Source organism: Callithrix jacchus, chromosome 14 (genome assembly GCF_049354715.1).
Source record: "Callithrix jacchus isolate 240 chromosome 14, calJac240_pri, whole genome shotgun sequence".
Lineage (NCBI taxonomy): Eukaryota > Metazoa > Chordata > Mammalia > Primates > Cebidae > Callithrix > Callithrix jacchus.
Window position 1 is genome coordinate 39,887,100 of NC_133515.1, and position 26,699 is coordinate 39,913,798.

The 26,699-nt window shown below is 48.5% G+C and overlaps 1 long non-coding RNA gene across 1 annotated transcript in view; it reads left to right on the forward strand.

Annotated features, from left to right (window-relative positions):
• Positions 1 to 26,699, forward strand: part of LOC103787887 (uncharacterized) — a 275,878-nt gene that overhangs the window by 47,415 nt on the left and 201,764 nt on the right. Inside the window, exon 2 of the long non-coding RNA XR_013526465.1 lies at positions 1,673 to 1,722. This is a non-coding gene — a long non-coding RNA (uncharacterized LOC103787887). The remainder of the gene's footprint in view (positions 1 to 1,672; positions 1,723 to 26,699) is intronic.

Consider the following 26,699-nt stretch of genomic DNA (forward strand, 5'->3'; position numbering starts at 1 on the left):
TATATTCTCATCTAGTTTACATCACTTACCAATATCCCTTGCAATGCTTTTTTTGTTGTGAATTGTACTGTCTGATATTAACATCACTTTCTTTTTGTTTGTACTTGGGTAGTGGATACCCAGTAGATTGTTCACCCTTTCCCAGAAGGTGGTCTACTTTATAGGAAGCCATGGAAGCCCCTCTCAAGCCACACTTGTTTGCTCCAGAGATGGGCATATGACCATGCTGGGCCAATCAGATACTCCCCGAGTGGTGGGAATTGGGACCAACAGGTTACACTTAGTTTTGCTGTTCTCTGGATTTGAGGGGATACACACTTGGGGCTGTCTGTGCTATAGCCATCTTCCTCCAGGGGAAGACAGAAAACAGAGGACATACATTGCTGCAAATGTGGAAAATGAAGGCAATGCACAAGAGACCCAGGGATGAGAGATGGGAAAGAGTCCTAACAGCATGGAGTTCCCTGTGTCATTCTAGTTCTGAGCCTCTAGAGTCAGGGAATTTCATCATTCATCTCATGATGATGCTCTCTGTTCTTCATTCTTCCTTATACTCCCCCTTGCCATTTTCCTGTCTCCTCAAGTTTGCCTTGCAAGTTTTTTTATACAGTCATGCATCACTTAACAACAGGGATTCTTCTGAGAAATACATCTCTAGGCAATTTTGTGATTGTGTGAACATCATGGAGGGTCCCTACACAAATCTAGATGGTATAGCCTACTACACACCTAGGCTATATGGTATGACCTATTGCTCCTAGGGTACAAATCTGTACAGCATGTTATGTGCTGAATACTGTAGGCCATTGTAGCACAGTGGTAAGTATTTGTGCATCTAAACATAGAAAAGGTACAGTGAAAATATAGTATCAAAATGTTAGGGGATCACCATTGCATATGTGGTCCTTCACTGGCCAAAATGTGGTAATGTGGCATATGACTGTATTTAGAAATTAGGAAATTATACTTTCTATTTTTAGTCTACTACTTCTTCCCTTAAACAAATACACCCATACTCCATATATATATATATATCTGTCTCTCTGTAATATATATATATATATATACTATATATATATACTACATAGAGTAGTATATATATATAGTATACTACTATATACATGTAGCATATATATATAGATAGATAGATAGATAGATAGATAGATAGATAGATAGAAAGTATATTGTTTCTTCAACCTCAAAAAGAGCATGGTATGTATTTATTTCCCCCGTGTAGGATGATTTCATCCTTTCTAATTGCCTCCCCACTTCTATTTCCCATTTTTTCTTGATATAATGATGTTTTAGATGAAGATTATTATCATGAATTTGTTTCTTACATTTATGTATTATCTTTTTCAGTAATTATTTGAGACATTTCTATTACTTTTCAAATCATGTTAATATCAATTTTTAATGTTAACTCTAATTTATTGTGTATCTAATTTCTACTAATTTTTTCCATTTTTTTCTTGCTCAGCTGGCACTGCTTTGAACAAATATTTCTGGTTGGTCGAGGGAGTGATATACATTCTAAATGCTTACATGCTTCAAAATGTGTTAATTGCCATCACAAATGAATTATAACCTTCATGTTTCAATTGCAGTCTGTTCCCTTTGGAACTTTGTAGATATTACTTACTATATTGGTCATATTTCTTTTTGTATTTAGGATTGTAGAGGAGAAGTCTGATTCCAGTTCAGTCCTCTTCACCCTGAAAGGTAAGCCACCACCCTCCTTCCACCCTACAAATACATAAAGAATTTTAAAATTTATCCCTGACATCCTAAAATTTCACCAGGAGATATTTAAGCTTGGTTTATCTTTCATTAATAATGCTTGTTTTTTCCAGAGGAACTTTAGTTTCTTAGGTTAAAGATACTGTCCATCTCTCATGTTTCCCTGTTGATCCATCTGCTCCTCTTTCTCCTTCTGGAATGGCAATGAAGTTGCTTTAAAATACGGGTTTTATTATTATTCAGGTGTGGTGAGACCAACAGATCAGGAGACAACCACCATTGAAAATATGGTTCATTACTCACAGTTCCAAGAGGAGAAGGCATAACACACCATAGGTGCAAGTGGGAGGGACTCTGGGAAGCACAAAGGTCAGTTAGGAGGCAGAGGGAGTGGGGAAAATGTGGGCAAGAAACTTTACTGTAGTTTTCAAGGGGAGGAATGGGAGAAGCAGGGTAGGCATGCTTAGGATAGCTAGTTTGAATAATTTCAGCAGCTCTGGGACATAGAGGCTGTTCCTAGATGCCTAGATGCTCTGGGGTTATTAGAGTGGCTGGATAGTGACCCAGAGGGTGAGAGGCCTATGAGAGCCCCATAAAGGAGATGGTTAGGGGTCTGGACTCTGGATTGGTTAGTTTGCATTTGAAAGGCATGCTTGCAAAGAAGTTCTTTAGTATCTCTAGGAACTGACTAGCCCTGGGAGAGGTGTTCTCTCCAGGGTCAGCAGGACCCCAGCTTTTGAAGTACCAGAAATATAGAAAATTAAAAAGCATGATAAATAGAGAAGTAGTTATCGGAAGTCCTCCCCAAATAACTCTGCCGTATGTGTAGTTATATATGCTTGTTTCTAGTAATGATATGTTAAAGAAAATATTATTATTATAACATATTATTTAACTCTCCATTTGCTTTCCATACTACCAAAGGTTTCTATATAGTCGTATACCGCAAAACAACATTTCATTCAACAACTGACTGCATATGTGACAGTGGTACCATAAGATTATGTTGGAGCTGGAGAATTCCTATCACCTAGTGACAGTGTAGCCATCATAATGTCATAGTGCAACACATTGCTAACAAACCTTGTCATATAAAATTCTATGCCAGTCATATAAAATTATATCATGTACAATTATGTTCAGCATATAATACTTGAAAATGATAGTAAAGACTGTCATTAGTATATGGATTTGCTATACCATACTTTATATACTTATTTTAGAGTGTACTCTTTCTCCTTATATGAAAAGGTTAACTGTTAAACAGCCTCAAGCAGGTCTTTCAGGAGATATTCCAGGTGGCATTGTTAGCATAGGAGATGACAGCTCCATGCATGTTACTGCCTCTGCAGCCCTTCCAGTGTGAAGGTGCGGAGGTGGAAGACAGAGATAATGATGATCCTGACCCCGTGGAAGCCTAGACTAATGTGTGTGTTTATATCTTAGTTTTTAACAAAAAGCTTTAAGAAGTAAAGAGAAAGTTTTAAAAATAGAAAAAAGTTTATAGATAAGGAAATAAATAATTTTTATAGAGCTGTATAATGTGTTTGTGTTTTAAGCTGAGTGTATAAAGTCAAACGTTTAAAAATTAAAAAGCTTACAAAGTAAAAATAATTACAGTAATTTAAGGTTAATTTGTTATTGAGGAAAGAAAAATTATTGATGTAAGTTAAGTGTAGCCTAATTGTTTATAAAGTTCACAGTAGCATACAGTAATGTCCTAGGCCTTCACATTTACCCACCACTCACTCACTGACTCACCCAGACAAACTTCCAGTTCTGCAAGCTCCATTCACAGTAAGTGTCCTCTACAGGTAGACCATTTTTTACCTTTTATACTACATCTTTACTGTACCTGTTCTATGGTTAGATACACAAATACATAACCATTGTGTTCCAATTGCATACAGTATTCAGTATAGTAACATGCTGTCCAGATTCGTAGCCTAGGAGCAATGGGCCATTCCATACAGCCTAGTGTGTAGTAGGCTATACCATCTAGATTTGTGTACATGCACACTAAGTATAATGTTTGCACAGTGACAAATTGCCTAATAATGCACTTCTCAGAAGGTATCACCATTGTTAAATGATGTATAACTGTATTTCATTAGTTTTATTTACTTCCAAACAACCACTTTAAAAAGTTTCAACTTTTATTTTAGATATGGGGATACATATGCAGATTTGTTACCTGGGAATATTGTGTGAAGAGGTTTAGAGTATGGATTCCATCACCATGATAGCAGGCATAGTACTTGATAGGTAGTTTTTAACCCACCCCACTCCCTCTACCCTCTAGTAGTCCACAGTCTATTGTTCCCATATGTATGTCTATGCATTCTCAATGCTTAGCTCCTATATAATACTTTTGGTTTTCTGTTCCTGTGTTAATTATTTAGGATTGTATCCTCCAGCCCCATCCATGTTGCTTCCAAGGACATGATTTCATTCTTGTTTGTGGCTGCATAGTATTCCATAGTTGTATGTACCACATTTCTGTATCAGTCTACCACTGATGGGCACTTGTGTTGTTTCCATGTCTTTGCTATTGTGAGTAGTGCAGCAATGAATATACAAGTACATGCATCTTTTTGGTAGAATGATTTATTTTCTTTTGGGTATGTCCCCAGTAATGGGATTGTTGGGATGAATGATAGCTTGGTTTTAAGCTCTTTGAAAACTACTTTTTATTTCATTATTCCTTTCTATTTTTATTTCTTTTTATTATTTTTGGCTTTTATGCTTATTATTTCCTTTTTTACTATTTCCTTTTGTTTTTTTCCCATTATTCTATTTTCAACTTTTTGAGTTGAATCCCCAATTCACTTATTTTAAACCTTTCTTAATTTCTAGTAAATATATTTAGGTTTAGTCACATGTATCCGGGTATAGCTTGACAAATTTTGATGTGCCATGCCCTTCTGCTCTCCTCTCTCATCATTGTTCAGTTCTAAAATGTTCATAATTTTTGTTGTGATTTCTTCTTTAACCCATACATCATTTGGCAATGGGATTGTTTTGCTTGTTTGCTTCCAAATATATCGGGCTTTTTTTTTTTTTTTTTTTTTTTTGAAGGCCTCCGTTAATGGTTTGTATTGTTAATTGGTTGTATTGTGTGGTGGTCAGAACATGTGGTCTGTATCTGTATCATATTGATAAGACTTCTTTTGACAGACAGTACAAGTCAAATATAAATGACCATATATACTTAAAAGGAGTGTGTGCTTTCTGTTGAGTGCAAAGTGCTATATGACTCTATTACATCAAATCTCCTGTAATTTTATTGTTTAAATCTTTTTATAATGTGAGAAATGTTTGACTGCATGATCTGTTCATCTCTGAGAGAGTGGCCTATTCTGATTGTGGATTTGTCCATTTCTTTTTTGATTGCATAGTTTAAGTGTGTCGTTAGTCGAATATAAGGTATTATGGTTATGCCATTAAATTTTTAAAAATTTATTTAATTTATTCCTATTTTTTATTTTTTTTGAGATGGAGTCTTGCTCTGTCACCAGGCTGGAGTGCAATGGCGCAATCTCGGCTCACTGCAACCTCTGCCTCCTGGGTTCAAGCGATTCTTCCAACTCAACCTCCCGAGTAGCTGGGACCACAGGCACGTGCCACCATGCCCGGCTAATTTTTGTATTTTTAGTACAGACAGGGTATTACCATGTTGGTCAGGATGGTCTCGATCTCTGGACCTCGTGATCTGCCCACCTTGGCCTCCCAAAGTGCTGGGATTACAGGCCTGAGCTACTGCTCCCAGTCTCTTATTTATTTATTTATGTTAGAGAGAGGGTCTCACTCTGCGGCCTCGGCTATAGTGCAGGGTGCCATCATAGCTCATGGTAACATTGAACTTATGGGCCTCAGCCTGGCTGAGGACTACAGGCAAGTGCCACAGTGCCTGGCTAACTTTCATTTTATTTAATTTTTTTTGTAGAGATGAAGTCTTGCCATGTTGCCCAAGCTCATCTTGAACTCCTGGTCTTAAGCAATCCTTCCATTTCAGCCTTCCAAAGTGTTAGGATTATAGGCATGAGCCATCCTGCCTGGCTGATTTAATTTTTTTATTTTTAAAGATGGAGATCCAGGCTGGAGTGCAATGACTGTTTACAGACACAATTACAACTCACTGTAACCTCAAACCCCTGGCTCAAGGGATCCTCCTGTCTCAGCCTCTTAAGTAACTGGGAGTACAAATGAGTACCACTGTGCCTGGCTGTTATGCCATTTTAGTGGATGACTTTATTTCCAACCTTCCTGTGTCAATTTTAGATTTTTTTTTCATAAACAGCATATAAGTGAATTAAACAGGATAAAGGTCATTATGAAATTCTGTGTTTGAATAAAGATTTGACCCATTTATATCCATTATTATGAGTATAAATATACTTTTACTTACTTTGGCAATACCATTTTTGTTCCTATTCACCATGGGTTTTCCCTGCTTATTCATTTCCCCTCATTCTTGCCTTCTGTTGAATTGAATTTATTATTTTTTTCCTGTACCTGTTTGTAAATTACACAGCTCTCTCTTATTTTTTGTGTAGATAATCTCCATTGACAGTTCATTTTTTTGGAGGTATTCTCCTAGATGGCATTCTCTGTAGGGTAGTTTTGCAATTCCCTTAGCCCCAGCTCCCCAGAGCTTGGAGTTGGAGATGCCCTAAAAGTGGCATCTTCTTGGTTCATCTTGTGCCTTTCTGATTCACAACTCTGTCTTGTGGTCATCTCCATGTGGATGGAGTAGTTCTGAACTTCGTATTGACATGGGGAGCAATTTATTTCTTGGGCCCCATCTCTGTTTCTGGCCATGGACAAGCAGTATGTTTCCAGACACATGGGTAGGTGGGTGAGCAGAGTCTGCCGCCTCCCTGGTGGGCGGGCTGTGTGTTCATGGCTTCACACAGGAGCCCAGTCTTGACATAGCAGCCCTAATCCCAGTGACCCTTCTCTATTCCCAATTCTTAGCTGTACTCCAGCTCCTGCTTTAGTTTTCTTGGCCATTATTCACATGTGAAGATCTTCCTTTCTTTATTCTCTTTAACACAGTTACGTACATATATTCTAAATTAATGACATGTCTATCCTTCCTATATGCTGGGATGGAGGGGTAAGGTTTGGGTACCTGCTTGCTCTGCCACCTGGGATCCAAAGTCCCATATTATTGATTTGCATATAAATTAGGCTGGATTTAAATGACTGACACACGTTGGAATACTTTAGGATGAAATTCTTCATCTAGGCAGCTATCTTTCAGGAGGAAGGGGCCCTGTCTTCTTCAAGCAGCCCTAAAGGTGGCATCTTCTGGGTTCATTTTGTACCTTTCTGGGTCTCTCTGGGCTCCTGAACAATACCTGGTGCTCCCCATGGCCTCCGCTCCTCATTCACACTGGCGTGGATGGAGAGGCCTGACAGCTTCCGAAATACGCACAAGCAACTTGAAGGTCAAAAAAGGGAACATAACAATGCAATAGCAGAAGCAGAAACGTGATGACAGAGTGGATGGAGTACAACTAAGGAAGAGCTTTCCTAGGGCTGGGTTTTGAACTCTTCTGGACATTGAACAGACAGGTTTAGATGTTCACCCGACGTAGCCTTGGGCAGGCTCCAGGCTGCTGGCTGACAGGACTCCTGGCCCCCAGAACCTCCTTCTTGCCTGCAGACTTTGTCACCAGTGTGCTTAGTACTTGGGTGCTGCAGCTGACCAGGCTTTTAGAGTCCTTGCCAGGCCCCTTGCATGGTTTCCCCAATCCTCTGTTTTGTTCCCCTACCTCCTGTTTTGAATAAAGCAAATTTGTTGACTGCTTGGGGAGGCTTTCAGGAGCCTTCCTGCTTCTTTCTCCCTTGGAAGAGCACACTAATACTTAATATTTATTAAGCACTGTATGCAATGCATGTCAGACAGACCCTATGCTAAGGGCCGTCTTGTTTCATCCCTTTTCAAGTTTAATTAGATACTATCATGATGTGGCGACTGATATCATCATTTTACAAATGAGGAAGCTGAGGCCTACAGAATTTAAGCCCTGTGCCCAGGTTTACATGTCTAGCCCATGGTAGAGTTGAGAATCAAACCCAAGTTTGTCTGATCTCAAGGGCTGGGCTGTTTCTTTCATGCTCTTCTTCTAACAGATGCAAGAGTCAAATGTGATGCTAATGGTAGCTTCCAAGCTAACTTCCAGGTTGCTTCCAAGGTAGCTTTTTCTTTCTGTCTTTTTTTTTTTTTTCGAGACAGAGGGTCACTCTGTTATCCAGGCTAGAGTATAGTGGCACAATCTCAGCTCACTGCAACCTCTGCCTCCTAGGTTCAAGTGATTCTCCTACCTCAGCCTCCTGAGTAGCTGTGATTATAGGCATCTGTCACCATGCCCAGCTAATTTTTTGTATTTTTAGTATAGATGGGGTTTTGCCATGTTAGCCAGGCTGGTCTTGAACTCCTGACCTCAGGTGATTCACCTGCTCTGGCCTCCCAAAGTGCTGAGGTTACAGATGTAAGCCCGTGCCACTGACCCAAGGTAGCTTTCAAATCACTAATCTTGGCTGTGGGAAAGAGCTAGAGGGGACTTCACAATTCACTGCTTCTCTAGGAAATAGTACAGCAAAACTTACGCATTGTGTAGGAAGGATGATCCAATCTTTCATGCAGTTTTGGGAAGTAGGCTGGCGCTGGGGAGGGAGAGATGGTCAGGTGAAGAATGAGTATAGGCTAGCCCTGCCTGGAGGGAAAGGGGAAAGTAGTGGGAACATGTCTGGGGGTCACTGCACCTGGAGGCATACCCCTATTCACACCAATCAGCTGCCATTTAAGAGAAAAGTCTCTACTCTCCATCTTCTGAGAACCACCAGATCATAGCATCTGTCCCAGTTCAAATCCAGCCTCAGACCACCTTACCCAGAAGAGGTGGTTTTATAGTCTAACCACTTTCTCTTTAGTTGTCTTAGAAATCCAGGGTGGGGCTGCATAGAGGGCTCTGTTTATGCTGGAGCGGGGAGGTGATGATCCCAAGAAGGATTAATGTGCACACTTTTCCACAGGGCCCAGACCCATTTACAGGGATTCCTTCCACGGTCCCACTACCTAATGCCTGATACTGCAATTTGTGTTCCTAGGGCTCATACCCACTGAGGATCCAGTACACTGTACACAGTGACTGCTTGGAGGAGGGAGTCCGCACCTGGGTGTCTGGGCACCAGTGCCATGGGCCTGTGCAAGATGCCCATCTGCAGCTGAGAAGGCTGAGGATGATCCAGCCCCTCCTAAGGCCAGGCTCTGACTCTGTTCATGTGAGGGTTGGGTAGCTCCGGGCTCCAGGCTGGATCTAAACTGTGTGAGAGAGGACTCCCTGGTCCAGCTCTCCTTGGCCTCAAATGGACTGCACGATCCTCCTGCAGTCTGAAAGCTCTCTGTGGTGCACAGGCCCTGTAATCCTTGTCTCCCCTAGGCCCATTTCTCTCCACCCTGCTTGGCTTCTCTGAAACATGATGGTATGATTGGTAAAAATTGGCTCCCTGTTCTTTCCCTTTGTTGAATGCTTCTGGGTACATCTAGAAGAACTCACCTGCTTCCTCCTTTGGAAAGAGCAGAGAGTCAGTCAGGATAGGATAAGTTGTACTGCAGCAACAAATCTAACATCTTGATGGCTTAAAACAATGGAGATTTATTTCTCACTCACACTTCCTGTCCACTGTGGGCTGGCTGGAGGCTGTTTCATGTTATCCTTATATAGGAACCAGGCTGATAGAGTAGGCTCTTTGGAACATATCTGGTGGCAGAGAGAAAGAGCTCTGGAGGGCTTTACACTGACAATGACAAGCTCCAGCCTGGAAGGGAAACATACCACATGGACCAGGAAGTGTGTTCAGAAAGCAGAAGGTGGCAAAAGTCAAGCACAGGAGTTGCCATGTGGCTAAGCAAGGGCGTGTTACTAGAAGGGTGAGGAGCTGGGTTTCATGTTGGGTGGTCAGAGGTCAGCAGACAGCTGGGGAGATGTATTCCCCTTCATTTAACACTATTGGCTCTAGAGATGGACTTCGCTGGTTTAAGTTTACATTCTACCACGAACTAGATGTGTGACTTCAGGCAAATTGCTTAGCTGCTGTAAGCCTCAGCTTCCTCATCTATTAAATGGAAGCAATACCATCCAGAGTGCCACAGCCAGTAAGTGCTACTGGCAAGATTTCCAGCTACCTGGATCTGGATCCACAGACTATGTGTCTGACAAAATCCTGTCTCCACTGGCAAAAAAATCCTGGCTTAGTAACACCCACATGGCACAAGATGGCAGTGTAATCTCTCCCATATCCCACTTGCCTATTCTTCCCCTTCCATCCCAAGCCCCAAATTTCTCCCTAATCATACTGGCCTTCTGGAGCTTCCCTTCAACCCCAGCTCTTGCCTGGCTGGAGGGCATGGAGCCTGCTCTCAGCACCTGTAAAGTCATTTGCTGGGAACTGATGGCAGATCACTTCAGACCATTCAGCCTAGGTCCTCACCAGCCCCTGCCTTGGGGGCTCAGATCCTTCAGCCTCCAATGTCAGCCAGGTTCCCAGACTCTCATTGCACTTGGGAGGAACCCTCCCACATGCAAGAGGCTCTGAACCCTGGGTGGCATCTTGAGCTCCAGGCTGTGATTGGGAGTGCTCTGGGGAGTCCACTCTGTGGAAAGGAGAGAAGGGTTACAGAATCCCTCCAAACAAGGCAAAACAAAGTCATTTATCTTGGGGCATTAGTCACTGAGCTGCTGACACAGGAAAACATGCTGTACTCTTGGCAATCATCATTTACATTAAAACAGGATGATTTGTGGAGTTGGAGGCCCGGGACCCTTCCAGACTTCCCCACCCACCTCAGTCTGTCCCTGCAAGTGCCAGAGGGCTGGGGCTGTGGGTTCTTCCTTGGCAAAGAGAAACTGGTCTTAGCCTGGGCGCGCAGGTGCTCAGAGTCCCAGCCCTATTTTATTCTAGGTGCACATCCTTCCAGGCTGTGGGACTGTAGGAGCTGTCCCAGCCTTCCAGAACCATGCCCAATGAGGACAGCCTCTCAGGCTAGACTGGGGTCAGTGTCAGCATCACATTTTATGTGTGGTCTTTTTTTCTTGACTGTTTAGTGTTTGGAAGAAAGGGCTTTCAATGCTCCAGTGTTCTCATATTCCAGAGGAAGATGATGACAACAATGAACATTTTATGTATACAGTTCCTCTTCCTTTCTCTCTCTCTCCCTTCTCTCTCTCTACACACACATACACACACAGACACAAACACACACAAACACGCACGACTCTTATACAAATTGTCCCATATACGGATGAAATTGCACCTTTGAGAGCTAATACTTTCTTTGTCCAGTCTTAGGTGATATGGGATAGATAGCAGAGTCTTCCTTCTCAAGGTGACTTGTCGTTTGGTGTGAAGCAAATCACAGGTGACCATATCATCCACATCACACAGAGAGTGCCCAAGCTATCTGCTGCTCTTCGGCCCTGTGTCCATACTCAGTCCTGGCCATGGTGCCCGTAGTGCCCCACTTTCAGCCTACATGCCCAAGGTTGCAGCACACAATCTTGTTTATGCCAATCAGAGGATTATATTCTCCAGGCCTTAGTGAGGGGTGCAAAGATGTATATTTGACCCAGTCAGAACCAATGAGCTTCAAGGATGCATTGCTGAATTTCTAAGAAAGTGGACCTCCAGTGAGAGAGAGAGAGAGAGAGAGAGAGAGAGAGAGAATATGATTGTGTACCTGGCACAGTTTCTTCTCTCTTAGTCAATGTGCCAGAAAGTAGTCTGGCATGGCTGCACAGAGGGGAAAGCTGAAGAGCCACCTTGTAGAGCTGAGAATAAAGCAAGGACCTAGAGAGAAGCTGAGTCCCTGGTGACCTCCTTTAGGCAGCTGGGTTGAGCTTCTCTGGATCAACCTGCCAAGTTTTGTTTGAGAGTTAATATATTCCCTTTGTTTAAGTCGGTCTGGGGTGAACTTTGAGTCATGTCTGGCCACCAGAGTTTTAACTAGTACATTAAGTAAGTGTGATCAGAAAGTATGGGAGACCTTGAAGTTCAGCCTCAGAGCTTTGCACAGGCTTCCCACAACCGAGAACACCATTGTCGCCTAGTGGAGCTCCATTCCTCTTCCAGAGCATTTAATAAGGAAGACTGCTCTCTATCCTGTATCGCCCAAGCCTGGAAAGACCATCAGCTCTCAAAGGTGTAGTTTCATCCTTGTATAGGACAATCATGTGTGTGTGTGTATGTGTGTGTGTTGGGGGGCGGAGAGAGAAAGGTGTGGGGAGAGGGGGAGAGATCGGAAGATACTGTATGTATTTTCCAAGAAGATGTACCAAGCATCTCTTAGAAGTACCCAGGAGCATTCAACAAAGGGAAAGGACAGGGAGCTCATTTTTGTCAGTCATACCATCATGTTTTAGAGAAGCCAAGCAGGGTAGGGAAAAATCACTACCCATTCATATACTGCCTCCCTGTTTACAAGTGTTCCATATCTCTGGGACCTAGACTGTACCATGGGCATATTCTGGGCTACATTTATTGGTTCACATCCATTCTTCAACCAAAGACAGACCTGTCTGCCCTCTAGTTCCTGTGGCTCGGGGCACACAGTAGGTGGCATTCGTGCAATAAATAAGTGTTCTTCTAAACAGCTGCACTGGTGAAGAGGGGGATTGAGGGGTGGTAGGGAAGACAGAAGACCTTGGAGGAAGAACTTTAGAGCTCAGAAAAGAATGTGTGAAGGGCTGAATGAAGCAGTGGAAAAAAGGAGATTTGGGACAAGAAAAGAAATTGCTTTTAAAAATGAGAGGAGGAGGCTTAGGCAGGAGGGTCACTTGAGCTCAGATGGTCGAGGCAGCAGTGAACTATGATTATGCCACTGCACTCCAGCTTGGGTGACAGAGAAAGACCCCATCTTTGAAACAAATAAATAAGTAAAACAAAAATGAAAAACTTTAAATAAGGAGAAAAAGCTCTGTAAGCTGAAATTGAGAGTGGTTCATATTTCAGGTGGGAGGTGTGGGTGGCGTGGAAGTCGAAGGACAGAATAACAGGGAATAACTTCAAATTGGGGTGGGTGGGGACAGGTAGGTCCCCCTTCCAATCAAGGAGTCTGTGTTCCCTTGGCAGAACAGACAAACCCACAGGTGCTCCCTTAGCCCTGCCCACAGCTGGTGCTGACCTGGGTCATCCAAAATGCTGGTGGTGAAGAGGGAGCACTCCTGGTTGAAGTTGGAAGGCATTATTATACTTTAAGTGACAGAGGGCTGCTTGATGTCCCAGCTATGACTCCAAACCCCTGATAATGAACATTGGGCTAGGTGTGGGAAATTAGGGTGTCCTTTCACCTCAGATCTAACCTCACCAAGCTCTTCTTTAGGGCTAATGTTTTGAGGATGCTTGAAAATAGCCCAGGAGGCACTGTCTCTTCTCTTTGGGGTATAAATAATCTGGCCTTCCATACTGACTGCCATCAAGGAGGGGTAGACAGCAACCAAGGTGGGGTTCTGGGGGGCCAGGGCAGGGTTTGGAGTAGCAACCTGGAACAGAAAGCTGAGGCTTCCATCCCAGCAGAGAGCAGAAATGGAAGCAGGGAACCAGGGGCAGGGGCAGAGGAGAGTGGGGTGGGGAGGGCCACCTCCAGAGGTTCTTGGGGATACTTCAGCTCTGCCACACCAGCCTGCTAGACTAAGATCTGCAGACTCTGGTTGCAGCAGGGAAAAGGCTCCCCATATCCCTCTAGGCCAGTCTTCTGGCTCAGAGCATGGGTAAGCTGAATTCAAGGCTCACAGGCTAATACTGCTGTCCGTGACCAGGTCAAGGGCAGCGTTGGGGTGGTAGGGTGCAGTCTGCGTGGCAAGGGAGTGGAAAGGGAGTCAAGCCCTATCCTGGCCTCACCCAGCAGGAGCTCCCTGAAACTTTCAGCCTGGAAGCTTGTTGGCACCCATCTTTGGGGCAAATTCAGCCAGGCCAGTCTTTTACCTACGGCTGGGCCTTAGAATGAGTCTTGGGGCTCATAATGAGCATCTCAGGTGCACGGGTTGAATCTTTGGGCACCTACAGAGCTGCCAGGCTGCAGCTCTCTGCCTAATTCCCACGACAGGTCCTCCTCACCTCTGTTCTCAGCCAGCTGCAGTCCACTGTCCACACAGTTATTTGCTTTGTGACTCTCCTCTTGTGCCTGGGCCATTCTTGCCTATGCTCCTTTCTTAGCCCCCACCCCAGCCTTTCCCACCAGCAGGGGCCAGAGCTGGGGGCCTGGTCACCAGTGGGCCCTATGAGCACTGCCCAGGCTCCCAATGGCTTTCCCCTTCTCTCAGATTGGCCCTCATGATGTTGGCATGGGACTCCCAAGAGCTTTTGACTTGGATTGCAGAGGAATGCAGCTAAGTGAGGCAGCCTAGGGATACCCCCATCTCTCCAGCCCCCTATTGCCCCTGCATTCCCCCTCTTATGCCTACCCACCTCTAGGTACAAATCTTTAGACATCTTATTTCTCTTCTCTTGGGTATAATATGTAGGAGTGGGATGGCTGAGTCATATAGTAGGTATATGTTTAACTTTTCAACAAACTCACAGATAGTTTTACAAAGTAGCTGTCCCATTTTACATTCCTTCCAGCAATCTATGAGAGGACTAGTTGTTTTACCTATTTGCAATACTTGGTGTTTTCAGTCTTTAGATGAGGGCTGAGGTCATCTGGGTTATAACAGCAACATTAAAGGGACAGAGTTAGAGGTGACAGTACAGTCAGAGTAGGTAAATCAACAAGAATGAGATTGAGGTGGGGAAAGGACAGTGTTGCTGGGATCTCACCTCCATCAATTACCAGCCATGTGACCTTGGACAAGTAACTGAACCTTGCCATGCCTTCATGTTCTCACCAAATGGGATGTAACATTTACTGCTGTTGAGATTAAATGAGGCAATGAATGTAAACATAGCTACACAGTGCCTGGCATCTGGGCTTCCATTACTCTTTGCATGAATTAGGTAAAGGGGTCCCTTTTGTTGGGTTGATACAGCCCTGGACTAGGGTGCTGGGAGCACAAACTGCACAGCTATTCGCAGTGATTCTGTTTGGCCCACATGTTGTCAGCTGAAGCACCCTGAACAGACCGAGTTGAAAGTAAGAAGCAAGCGTATTCATCAGTGCACCTGCTCTGCCCTCCACACAGCCCTCCCCTTCTCTCTGGTGACTTCCCCCATCCTCCACTACCTGCTGCCTTGGGTCTGTGAGAACTTGGGTGTCAAATCTGCAAGCAGAAACTTCTTTGGAGTTTGCTCTCTATACTGAATCATAAGAAATCCTGCTTAAATAGTCTGATTCTCAGAAATAATTTCAGTGTCTCAGAGGCTGGGTGTGGTGGCTCCTGCCTGTAATCCCAATACTTTGGGAGGCTGAGGTGGGAGGATTGCTTGAGCCTGGGAGTTGGAGACCAGCCTGGATAACATAGGGAGATCCCTTCTCTACAAAAAATTTAAAAATTAGTCTGGTGTGGTGGCACACACTTGTGGTTTCAGCTACAAAGGAGGCTGAGGCAGGAGGATTGCTTAAGTCCAAAATTCGAGGGTACAGTGAGCTGTGATTGCACCATTCCACTCCAGCCTAGGTGACACAGCCAGGGACCCAACCCTATCTCAAAAAAAATAATTGTCACAGAGATGGGCTCAAGGCAGCAGCATTTATGGTGACTGGATTTGTTCTTTGAGGGAAGCCAGAGAGGGGCACAGAACCTTTGGGGGCCCCAGGAGATATTTCAGAGTTCATAGTTTACAGCAGGGAGGTGCTGAGGGCTGGAGACACATTCTCGGGACCCTAAGGTAAAGCCTTTGGTCAGGAAAACATCTCTTCCTGAGGCCAAAGTCCTTAGACCATCTGTGACACACACATGCAGAAGGCCATGGTACATTGCCTCAGCTCAGAACATACAACTTGCTACATCAACAGCTCGACGGAACCAGGCCCTTTGATCTATGTGTTTACACTATCAAAGGGAACCTTTCTTTACCTGAGGGACTCTTGGCTGGGTTCCTTTCATGATGAGAAAAGGACAGGAAACTCTGTATATGGAGAGGTAATATCCCAAGCTGGGTGGAGCCAGCCCTTAGAGTTTGGGGCTGGGCGGCCCTGATAACCTCAAGGTGGGGATTTTGTGTCTGCATTTTCTGTCACTGCTCTCTCAGCCTGGGCACTCAGCAGGACTCCCTGGTGTGGGCAACACCGGTTGAGTGTTGAGTGACAGATGAATCATTCATTCCTGAGGCATTCAGATGAGTCACTGGAAAAGCAGTGTCACCTTTCCAAAATTTAACTTTCCAGTAACCTCAGGAATTCAGCAGCCACAGAGAGAGGGGTGCCTGCAGTGTGATTTTTGTCCCTCCCTGCCATCCTTTTCACCTGGCGGATGGTGCAGGGTAGGGAGGAAGGACAGGTCACTGCAAACAGCTTTTAGCTGGGTGAAGATGAAGGAGAATTTTCTTGCTTATGGCCACCCAAAAGAGATCCAAATGCACTGTTCTTTCTCTCCCCAGCAGAAGGGAGTGAGGCTAGACTTTGGAGAGAACTGATCTCAGAGGAAGCACGGTGGAGCGGCTCCCCTCAGTCTTCCAGGGCTGAACCTTGTCAGGGCTGAGAACATGGGTCCGATGCAGCTGGGGCCCCACTGGAGAAGGTGACAGCAGGTGGGAGAGGGCAGGGCTACCAGGGGCTGTGTCAGAGCTGGAAGGCTGCCTGGAAGAGGAAGCTGTGGCTAAGGGCTGGACAGTGGTCACCAGCTGGGACCCCACCTAGACCCCACCCACCTCTTTCTTCTGCCTCTCCTGGGGTAGTACCCTGGCTGCTCCGCCAGAGTAGTGCTGGCTCTGAAGGTGAAAGTCACCTTCTGCCGCTCTCCCGACTGCACTTGCCTCTGGGGTGGGGAAGCGGGGGACATAAATCCTTCCTCATCCCTGTCCCACCGGCCCTTGCCTTCACAGCCGCGGGGAGGAGGCTTCTCGGCTGTAAATCAGGGCCTCCCCCAGTGCCTGCCGGCCCTTCATCATGGTGCTTTACGGCGCTGACACCGGCCAGGATTTAGTGGGCCCAGCCAGGCTGAGGCCGCCTCCTCCCCTTGAAATTAAGGCCACCCATAAATCCTGGAGATGCCCATTTGCATATCCATCTGCATACATTTGCCCCTTAAATTGCCTACCTTGAAACCGCCTGGAAGTTGGAGCTGCTGGGACTGAGAGTCTCCGTTGTCTCAGCTCCTGTTGGAGAGGGGAAACTGAGGCTCAAGAGGGACAGGGACCTGTCGGTGGCACAGTGGAAGGCAAAGGCAGAGTAGGGTTGGGCCTAGGAAGGATTTTGATAGAAGCTGGGTTGATTTAGATAGAAGTAGAGCAGAGAGTCAGAAGTTGAAAGCCTGCGGTGAGTGGATTCCAGATTCTGTCCCTGGATGGGCTTCGAGGAGAGGGGACAATGGAAGCGCCCTGGAGGAGGGGCAGGGGACAGCGGGGTGGGGGGGATATCCTCCACCAGGAGGCCTGAGGATACCTATCTGGAAGGTTCCACAGATGGGGAGCAGCAGAGGGGAGCCTGCAAAGGCAGTCCTTGAGGACAGGGCTGCTAGTGTGGGCTCATCCAGGCCTCTGCGGGGAAGGGCAAGAAAAGGGAGGAAGAGGTCAACAACAGGAGCATGTAAACCAGGGTCCCCTTGGCTCCTTCTGCTTCCTGCTGGTGTCAGTCATGACCAGGCACAGGTGATCTTCTAGAAAGGTCCAGACCTGATAGGAGCTTGGCACAGCCACAGGGTTCTCTGCTGAGCCTTTCACCTCACCATTCTGCCTCTGCTGCAACCGACAGCCACAAGCCACCTTAGAGCAACCCTCATTGCTTCAGGGAGGGCCTCCTGGGCCTTTTGTGACAGACCCTCTCCAACGGGAGCACCCATGGAGCCCCTCTCTCATGTTCCCCTTCCACCCGGAGCAGGGCCCTAGAGCCAAAGCGCAGGACTTTCTGGGCCCTAAGTGGGTGGAAGAGCCACGGAAGATGTGGGAAACTTTTGTCAACCCCGGGGGGCCGTTCCATCTTCCAAGCAGAAGTCCCATGGGTGGGACCCCATGCTCCCACCTGGGTCCAGGGCTGGCTGGTGACCAGGATAAAAAGCTGCTCTATTCCAGAAGGTCACCCTGGCTCTGCACAAATGCCCCTTTCACCCATGGTGTGTGTGCGTCATGGTTTCCCGATGGACTCAAACATGCCCTCTCATCGGTGTTCCAGCAGTCTGAGAGATAGGAGAGGTAGGCTTTGGGGGAGCCTGGTGGTCTTTCTGAGACCCTGAGTTCTGGCAGGGTTACGGGGTGGGCTCTTGCCTGAACCAGGCCAGCCCATGGTGGCAGCCAGGCCTGGGGACTCACTTCTTCCATCTCCAGGATGGGATCCAGAGGGTCAGCGGTACATGGATAGAGCTCCAGTCTGGCCCCAGGGGCAGAGGACCCCTCTCAAAGTCCCTTTTCCCTGCCCTGTCCCCCTCCCCATTCTACCCCATCCCATCCCACAGCCTGAGGCTGATGAGCAAATCCCAGCCAGAGCAGAAAGGGGTAGGAATCCTGGCAGGCTGAGCCCTGGCAACAGTGTCTCTGCTCTGGACCTTCTCTGGCCCCTCCAGGGCTCTGTCCTTGCAGCCCATATGAGGCTGGGTGTCCCCAGGGTAGGGCTGCACGTTCTGACCACCCAGCCCAGGGAGTGGCTGCTGGTGGGGACAGGCCAGGAGAGAGGATGGTAAGAAGGTTAAGAGGCAGCTAGGCGGCTGTCTCAGAGCGTGGGCATCATGGAGTGACGGGACAAGAGTGGGAGCCCACCCTGCAGCAAGCCTTGGCTGAGTGCACAGGAAGGAGGGGCTGGACCTGTCCCCAGCTGACCCCAGCCCTTCTCTCCTTTCCCCTGAGCAGCCTCAGTTGCTGCTTTCCCCTTCTTCCCTCTATCCTTAGACCCCTTCACTCCCCTCTGCAGAGGCCCCAAGATGGTTGTTTTCTCTTCTCTGGGAAAATGGTCTGCCCTGGTATTGGGAGAGGAAGGCCCTTCCCTCTACCCCCTACCTTCAGGGCAAAGCAGCCGGATTAAGCAGAGAGAGAGGATGCCAAGACACTGAGAGCCTCTCAGGGAGGGAAGAGGGTAACAACGATGATGCCACATTCTCTGTGCACCCCCTGAGTAACTACCAAAGGATAGGATATGGCCTCCTGTTAGCTTTGGGATAGTGGGGATCACAGAGTCAGGGGAATGGCCCAGAAGACCTCCTCAGAGCCTCCCTGACTAACATTTGCTGGGATTCTTAGAAAGCATGCACAGACTTTGTGGCGGCGCAGCAGCGGGCCTGGGCAGAAGGGCCCCCCATCTGGAAGCCTTTAAGGTCTCCCTCCCCCTCTTCTCCAAATAGCTTGTTCCCAGAAAACAGGAGGAGAAGTTACCCAACAACATGCTGGAGCTTCCTGTGGGGCTGGCGGCCCCCTCCCTGGCCTCTGTTGTAGCGCACCAGGCCCACACCAGCTGCCCAAGTGCTAGCTCAGGGCTCTGCTTGTTACATATTGCAGAGCTCGCTTCCCTTCCCTCCTCCAGGATCTGGGATCACAGCTCACCTCCCCCAGGAAGCCCCCCAGAATTCCCTTTCTGCTCTCTGGCATCTGCTGCCAGATCCTTTGAAAACATGCACCTTGCTTTTGTGGACTCCTTCAACCCTGTTCCACAATCGGTAGCCAGTCCGTTGGTCATAATGAGCCCCCCTTCCTAACTTACATCATGGGAAGCTGAGGCCTAGGGCAGCCAATGACTTGCCCAAAAGCAAACAGAGCCAGACATAGACTCTGACTCTCCTCCCCAGTCCCAGGGTCGGTCACACCGTGTCGATTTGGCTGTGCCTGTCTCTCCAGGCTGACAGAAAGCCCTAAAGAGAGCACCCAGGTTCTGGTTGCTGACATGACACTGGGTTCAGCAGAGCTGACGTTGTCCAGGCATGGAAGCTGGCAGAGACTGAGGTCAGTGGCCTTGGTGAGGGGGGCAGGATCCCGGCCAAGCAGGACTGAGGATCACCAGTGCTGCCTCTCCTAGGAGGGCCCTGCTGCCTGGCCTGTACACTGATCGTCTGATTGGGCTCCTGCCCTGCCCCCATGGCATCTGAGGGTACTTGATTTGGGCAGCTTGGCAAGAAAAATGTCCAACCCCATGGATCGCAGCAAAAGGGGTTTTTTAACTTTTAGGTAACCAGAGAGCTCCGTTTTAGGTGGCAGCCTTGTCCCTGCAAGAGCTAATGGTCAGTGCAGTCACTGCAATATAAATCTCAGTTCCCTTAGCTTTAAAATGGCGGTAAGAACACGTAGGCTTCATGGAGAAGATGGAAATGGACTTTGAAGGATGAGAAGAAGAGCAAGGAGCACTTTCTAGAGCAAAGCAGAAGCCAAGATTCAGAGGGGAGAGTAGACGGCAGCTGTTTTCAGGTATGAAGGAGGCCAGCTCCATCACTCTCCCCAACAGCGCGACCTGGAACTAATTAACTTGTCTGTGCCTCAGTTCCTCATCTGCGTAGTGAGGATTGAAACAGCACTGTGCCCTCCCCCACCCCCCGTTAAGTGACGTCATGTTTGTAAAATTCTAGACAAATGCCTGACGCAGAGTGAGTGGTTCATGACAGGTTTATGTATTATTTATTCACTTATTCATTTATTTAATCACACGGCCTTTTGCTCTTCATTTGAATTCCCTTGAGCAACATAAGATGGAGTTCACTCAAGGGTGTGACTCCCAGACACTCAGCTAGGGGCCTTGGATGGTGAGAGCCCTGGGACTGGCAAACTCAGGCTCCTCACACTAGACGCTGTTGGTGTCCGAAAGGCCTCCCCTGATACCTGGAATTCTTCTCAGGGTGGTGGGGGAGGTTTTCTGTCCCTCTGGGGCAAATAGGGATACAGGCTCCAGGGCAGAGGGTGTCCATCTCAAGGCTGCAGAGTCCTGCCTTGCTCCTACCTTCCTAGCTCCCTGCGTCCATGACCACAGCCTGGTAGAGAAGGGGTCTGTCCCTGTAGGAGGCTACTCTCTCTGGTCACATCAGCCTGTCCCAGGGACCAGAGACTCTACAAGTCCCTGATGCTGGGGGCAGTCTGAGGAGAAAAGGGTAAGGTGGTGGGGAGGGGGCATGCGTGGCCAAGGATTGCAGCTCCAAGTGAGAAATAAGCAGGAGCAGATGGAGCCCAGAGCACAAAGTTCCTGTTTTCACGCAAATGTCTGGGACAATAAAAGTCAGGGGGGAAACCGGGGGTGGGGCTGGAGGGGAGTGTAGAACCAAGGGTGGGGGTGCAGAAAGAAGATGCCATGTCAGCAGAATTAGCTCTTATTAAAATAGTTTCCGTTGAATTGGTCGGGGATGGGGGTGGACTTTCCAGCCCCCTGCCCAGGGCCCTTGGCTGGCCTGCTAGGGCCTGGCCCAGCTTGAGAAGGACGGGGAGGGCTCTGGGCCTGTGCCTGCTGGGGACATCCAAACAGCAAGTGCTCCTCAGAGCTGATTGCATTTCCTGGCCTTTGATGCCCAAGATCAAAGCAGGGCCAGGCCATTCCGGCCTCCAGGCCTCCTGGCAGCCTCTCTGCCTGCAGGGTCCAGGTTGTGTGGTTATGGTGACTGGAGAGGGCCAGGCAGCCTGGCATCCCTGGTAGGCCCAGAGTAAGCTAGAGGGGCCAGGACCTGGACTGCCATGGGCTGCTGGGGGCTGCTGCTGTGGGTACAGCCCATATCCGCTGTCCACGCATATCTGTGCTTATCATGCTGGTTCTGTGTCCTCAGATGCCCAGACATTTAACATGGAGGTCACTAATGCCCAGGTTGTGGGAACTTGGGAGTTGGGTCCCCTGTGGTCCAGATCAACTGTTACTTGAGCCATGCCTTGGATCCTGCAGCCTGTGGAGATGGCCGGGGGTCCATCTTGCTATATCAAGAAAGAACTGTAACATTACTGTGCAAACTGGCCTTTCATGGAATCTGGTGTGGGAGGGCTTCAGGAGCGGTTTGGATGAGGGTCTCCATATACAGACCTTCCTCTCAAGGACCCCTTGGCTCCCCTTGCTGGCCAAAAGAGCTCCATCCTGTGGCATTGCTAGTTCCTTCCTCTTATTTTCACCAGCCTGGGCCCTCTTTGGGGAACTAGCCCTGGGGGCCTCTCAGGGATAAGAGGAGAGCTGCTTGGGGTCCTGCTCCTAGTGTCCAGGGAGGCAGGTAAGCCCCTCCTGTTACATCACAGGGATTTGCAAGAGTTGATCCCCAACTCCCAGGCAGGTTTCTTGGACATCTTTGCCTGTTATGGCCTTTCAAGGGCTTCAGGTTCAGGCTGCCTTAGCTTGGGCCAGACTCTTTGCCTGGCTTCCTGCGCCCAGGTGTCCATTGGGGGGTGCTAACTCAGTTTCCCTTTGATGTGACAAATCCAAGGGGATACCAGGCAGAGGTCAGCCTGGAGTGAACGCTAGGCAGAGTGGAGACTGTGTAAAAAATGCTGGGAGGCAGAGGTTTCTGCAATCATATACCCGCAGGGACTGGGGGCAGGGTCCTCCCGGGGCAGTGGCGTTGGTGTTCCTGCAGGCCTGCATGTCACAGCGGGGCCCTGGCGGCTCCAGCGCCCGCCCATGTGGAGAGGATTAGGGCCTGGAAAGATACATTTTCCCCCCTTACTTCTTGGAAAGAGGATCAAGGGGACCTGGTGACAGCCCAGAGATTCTGGGCGTGTGGACAGCCCCACTTCCCATCCATTTCCCAGGCAGCCTGAGAGATGTACACCATCTGTAGCAGCGCCGAGCCTGGAGCCCCCAGCCCACCCAGAGAAGGAGGCACCAGCACGGTCTGTCCTTCCCTCCCTGGAGGTCCTGCCCTAAACGGGGAGTGGAGAAAGGAGACTGGGGGCTTTGTGGAAATAAGGCAGCCGCTGCTGATTGATACCTACTGGGTTATCTGGAGTGGCTACTCTTAGCTCACTGGTTGTTCTCGTATTCTCAGAATGGAATTACATTGCGACTTCCTGGGATAGGAGCCCTAATCTCACCCTTGCAAAGTTTCTATAGCCTGGGCTTGGTTTCCAGCCAACCTCTGCCACTGATTTCTTGGGACGTCTGTTGGGCCTTCCAGAGTTTGAGGCTGAGAACCAAAATCTGAGCCACGCCCTTGTAAGCAGGGCTAGCAGTGAAGTGGGTGGGAGCATGGTTTAGGTGGCTAGGAAGGACCCAGGGCTCAGGCAGAATTAGGACTGGGGCAGGGATTTCTAACCTGGGAATATGTGCACAGCCAGCCCCTTCCCCACTGGCAGACCTTATTCTCCCTGCTCTGTGTGATGAGTGCCTGAGTTTGCTTGGGAACACATGTAAGAATGAAATGACACTGGTCACCTTCTCCTCCCCTTGCCTCTCTTCTGTCATCTCCTTCTCCACTCCTGTCCTCTTAACTCTCTCCTTCTCTCTCTTCCTTCCCTCTCTTTCTTCCTCTCTCTCTTGGGTACCTCAGAGTGCGCAGTGATATATCTCAATTGCCCTTCTACTGCCATGCCTACGAATAAGGGGCTAGAAACCGCCATGCTCAGTCCTCAAGCTTGAGGGAGGGTCATATCTTCTCCCTGTCTTCTGAGTCCTCAGCATAGCTGAGTGTGGTGGGACTTGGGACTTGTAGGAGGAGATGTGTCATTGGCCAAGAGTGGGGATGAGAGAACAACTCTGAACTTAGTTTTCATGCCGTTCCTCCTATAGGAACCCCCTTTAGAAATGACTTAATGTAACCAAAGCCATTCCACTACCCACTCAACAGGATCCTACTCCTGAGCCATGTAAGCCAGGGCCTTGGCCACAGGGTTACTCAGAGGTAGAACAGGGTAGAGGGAAGTGGCTGAGACCTGACCCATGCTAAGACCTTATGCCTGGCCCCTTCAGCTGACCCTTGCTGAGATTCCTTGTGTTTGAGTATGTACACACTTGTGTGTTTTCCCGTATGCATGAGCCCGCCTGCATGGGCAATTGTGCACATGTATATGGATGCATATGAGTCAGTGTAAGGAAAATGTGCCGTGCATACACATGTGCACTGTACATGTTTGCACGTGAGTCAGTGTGGGGATGACGTGTTTGTGTGTGTGGGCTCACAAATGGAAGGCTTGGCTGGGAAACCCAAATCTCCCAAGGCCTCAACCCTTGCTCCCTGGGGGCCCTGATGGAGGAGAACAGAGAGTCCCCAACTCTTGCTATCTGGGACAGTGGCTTCTGTTGGATTCCCCCCCACCCCCATCCTTTTCTTTTTGACACAAATAGCCTGTGGAACAAAGGGAACTGGGGATTTGAATTATTTACACAGTCAACATTAAGCAAGTTGTGGTCTATTTAAATTCTTCTTTATTAGGCTGGGAAATTCCATGGCAGACACTCAGACAGTAAGGAAACCTCCAACGGCAGCTCCCAGCTCCTGTCATTGCTGTTTGGTTCCCCATCTCCTCTCCCCTGCTCCCAGCTCTCTGACCCCTGCTTCCTCCATTCAAGCTCCCTGATGTCATGCCAACCCCCTCTACCCAACACATGCCCTTCAGATTCCCCCTCCATCTCTCCCATCCATTGGCCCAAATTTCCTTTCTTCCATCTTACTTCCCTTTGCCTCCATTTCTCAAACCTCCACCCCTGACTTACACCTTGCTTCTCCTTCCTAGACTTTGGAGGGCCAGCTGAAGCCTCAACCTCACACTCAGCATCCAGTTTGCAGGCACAGTGTACAGAGACAGGGACAGAAAGCAGGACCCATGAAAGGACGGGAGGAGGCAAGTGGTGGCCATCCCAGTGCAATTCCTCAATGTGCCTGGGAGGCTGAGCCTCTTTGAGGCTGACTCTGTGAGGCAGATTTAGTGGGAAAAGAAAGGGTCCTACCTACAGGTAGAGCCACTGGGGTGCTCCAAGTCTCCAGTAAATTCAACACAGTGACAGCATGAGACAAGTCGAAGGATCTGATGCTTATGCTAAAGATGGGGCCTCTGTGGTCACCCAGGCTGACACCCAGGGGCCCTGTGACCTCTGCTTTGTCTGGTCCAGAGTGAAGGAGACACCAAGCATTAGGTTTCAGGGCAGTGAGACGTCCTGGGTGGGAGTGAGGGGCAAGTTGGGCAGAGGAACGGGAGGCCCCTGAGGCAGCAGGGCCAGAGTGGGGAAGGGTCTGCAGAGTGACCTGGTCCTGAGGCAGCTGCAGCCATGTTAGCTGTACTCTTCAAGACTTATTCTATGAGGCCCCAGAACCCAGACCTGGAACTCGAGTCTGGAGGATTCCAGGAGGCGGATGCTCCCCTCAAAGGGCAAGGAATCACTTCTGCTCTTTCAAAGCTGTCAAAAGTGGCTTCTGGATGTCTCTAGAGGCAGACGTTTGCACTGCTGAAATGCCCCAGCAGAAGCTCGGCCTTCCAAGAGGGGCTCCTGGTAGTGGTGCAAGGGGCCCTGGTAGATTCTCCCCATGGAGCCAAGCAGGCCTAGGGCAGAGGAGGTGCTGAGAATGGGGAAGCTAAGAGGATGCACTCTTCAGAGGGAATACCCTCTGGACCAGGGGTCTATAGGGTCGGTCTCTTCTCCCTTGAGAAGGGCTCTCCATCCTGTCTCTGGGGATGGGAAAGACAGAGGGTCCCCCCTTCATAGCCCCTATCACCACTGGGGTCACAGATTGGCAATCATGTTCTAATCCAAGACAAAAGGGAGTTGTACCCCTTCTCTTGGTCTCCCAGCCATGGTTAGGGTCCTTCTCCCATGGACTAAAAGTGACCAGGACACTTCAGCCCAGAGCAGGTTATATGGTGGCAAGGCCCCAGCCCTGAGCCCTCTCTTTAGCCCTGAGGGCTTTTCCAGAGGAAGACATCACCATGGGGCAGAAGAAAAGCTTGAAAAAAAACTAGGGGAGGGGATGCGGTGGGCACGGGTGGGGGAGTGTGGATTGAGAACCAGCAGAGCATCCAGTGGACAGCCCAGCCTCCCATTCTTGAGTGGGGTGGGGGTGGGGGGGCTCTGCAAGCCCCTAGCTCTAGGGTGCTCTGCTGTCACTGTACTCACCTCTGTTGAAATAGCTCTTTGCTGGTTTCTCTCTCCAACTAGACTGTGAGCCTCCTGAGAGTAGAGAATACAAAGAATTTGCTTTGTAACCCAGTGCTGGGCATGTGGGTAACAGCAGGAGCTTGTTCATGCTTAATGAGCTCAACAGAACTGCATTTTCAGGGGTGCCGGCTGAGCCCAAGCCTCACCTTTCTCCCATAAGCTCAGCTGTTACTTGCATGCGAGGCGCTGCTCTTGGTTTTCATGAAGCCACAGTTTCCACGACAGAGTGGACAGACCATGGAAAGTCAGAAAGTGATGCTCTCTGCTTTGGGAGCCTGCTGTGAGCCCCTCCCTGGCTTTGGCCTGCTCTGCCCTTGTCTGGTGAGCAGTGGCACATGTGGCAATGTCTGGGTCTCTGTCACCCACTCGGAAAGGGACACATCTGAGAAGCTGAACAGATTCTGCTTGGTGAGCAGTGACTAAATCCTGAGCTGCCCCAGACAAACTAGGAGATGTCTGCACCACCCCAGGAGACAAATTCCTGAGGCTGTGCCCTCCAGGAGGAACCCTCTGGGCATAGGGGGTTTGTGGTAGCCCAGAGGACTGGGGTGAGAAGCAGGCCACAAGGGCAGGCAGCTGGTTCAGACCTGTGGCAGGAAGTCACACCACAGGCCTTTCCCAGCGGGGGAACCTGTGCCCATGTGGTGAAACCTTTAGGAAAGGGAGCCCACTGAAGCCTGGAAGGCTCATCTCAGAACACTCCTGCAGGCAGGCTGTGCTGGGGGAAGGGAGACAGGCCCCAAGTGTTTTGGAAGCACAGTCACCTGAGAAGGGGACTCCAGAGGTAAAGGTCACCACATCCTGTAGTCCCTTGCTTTAGCTACTGTTTAAACTG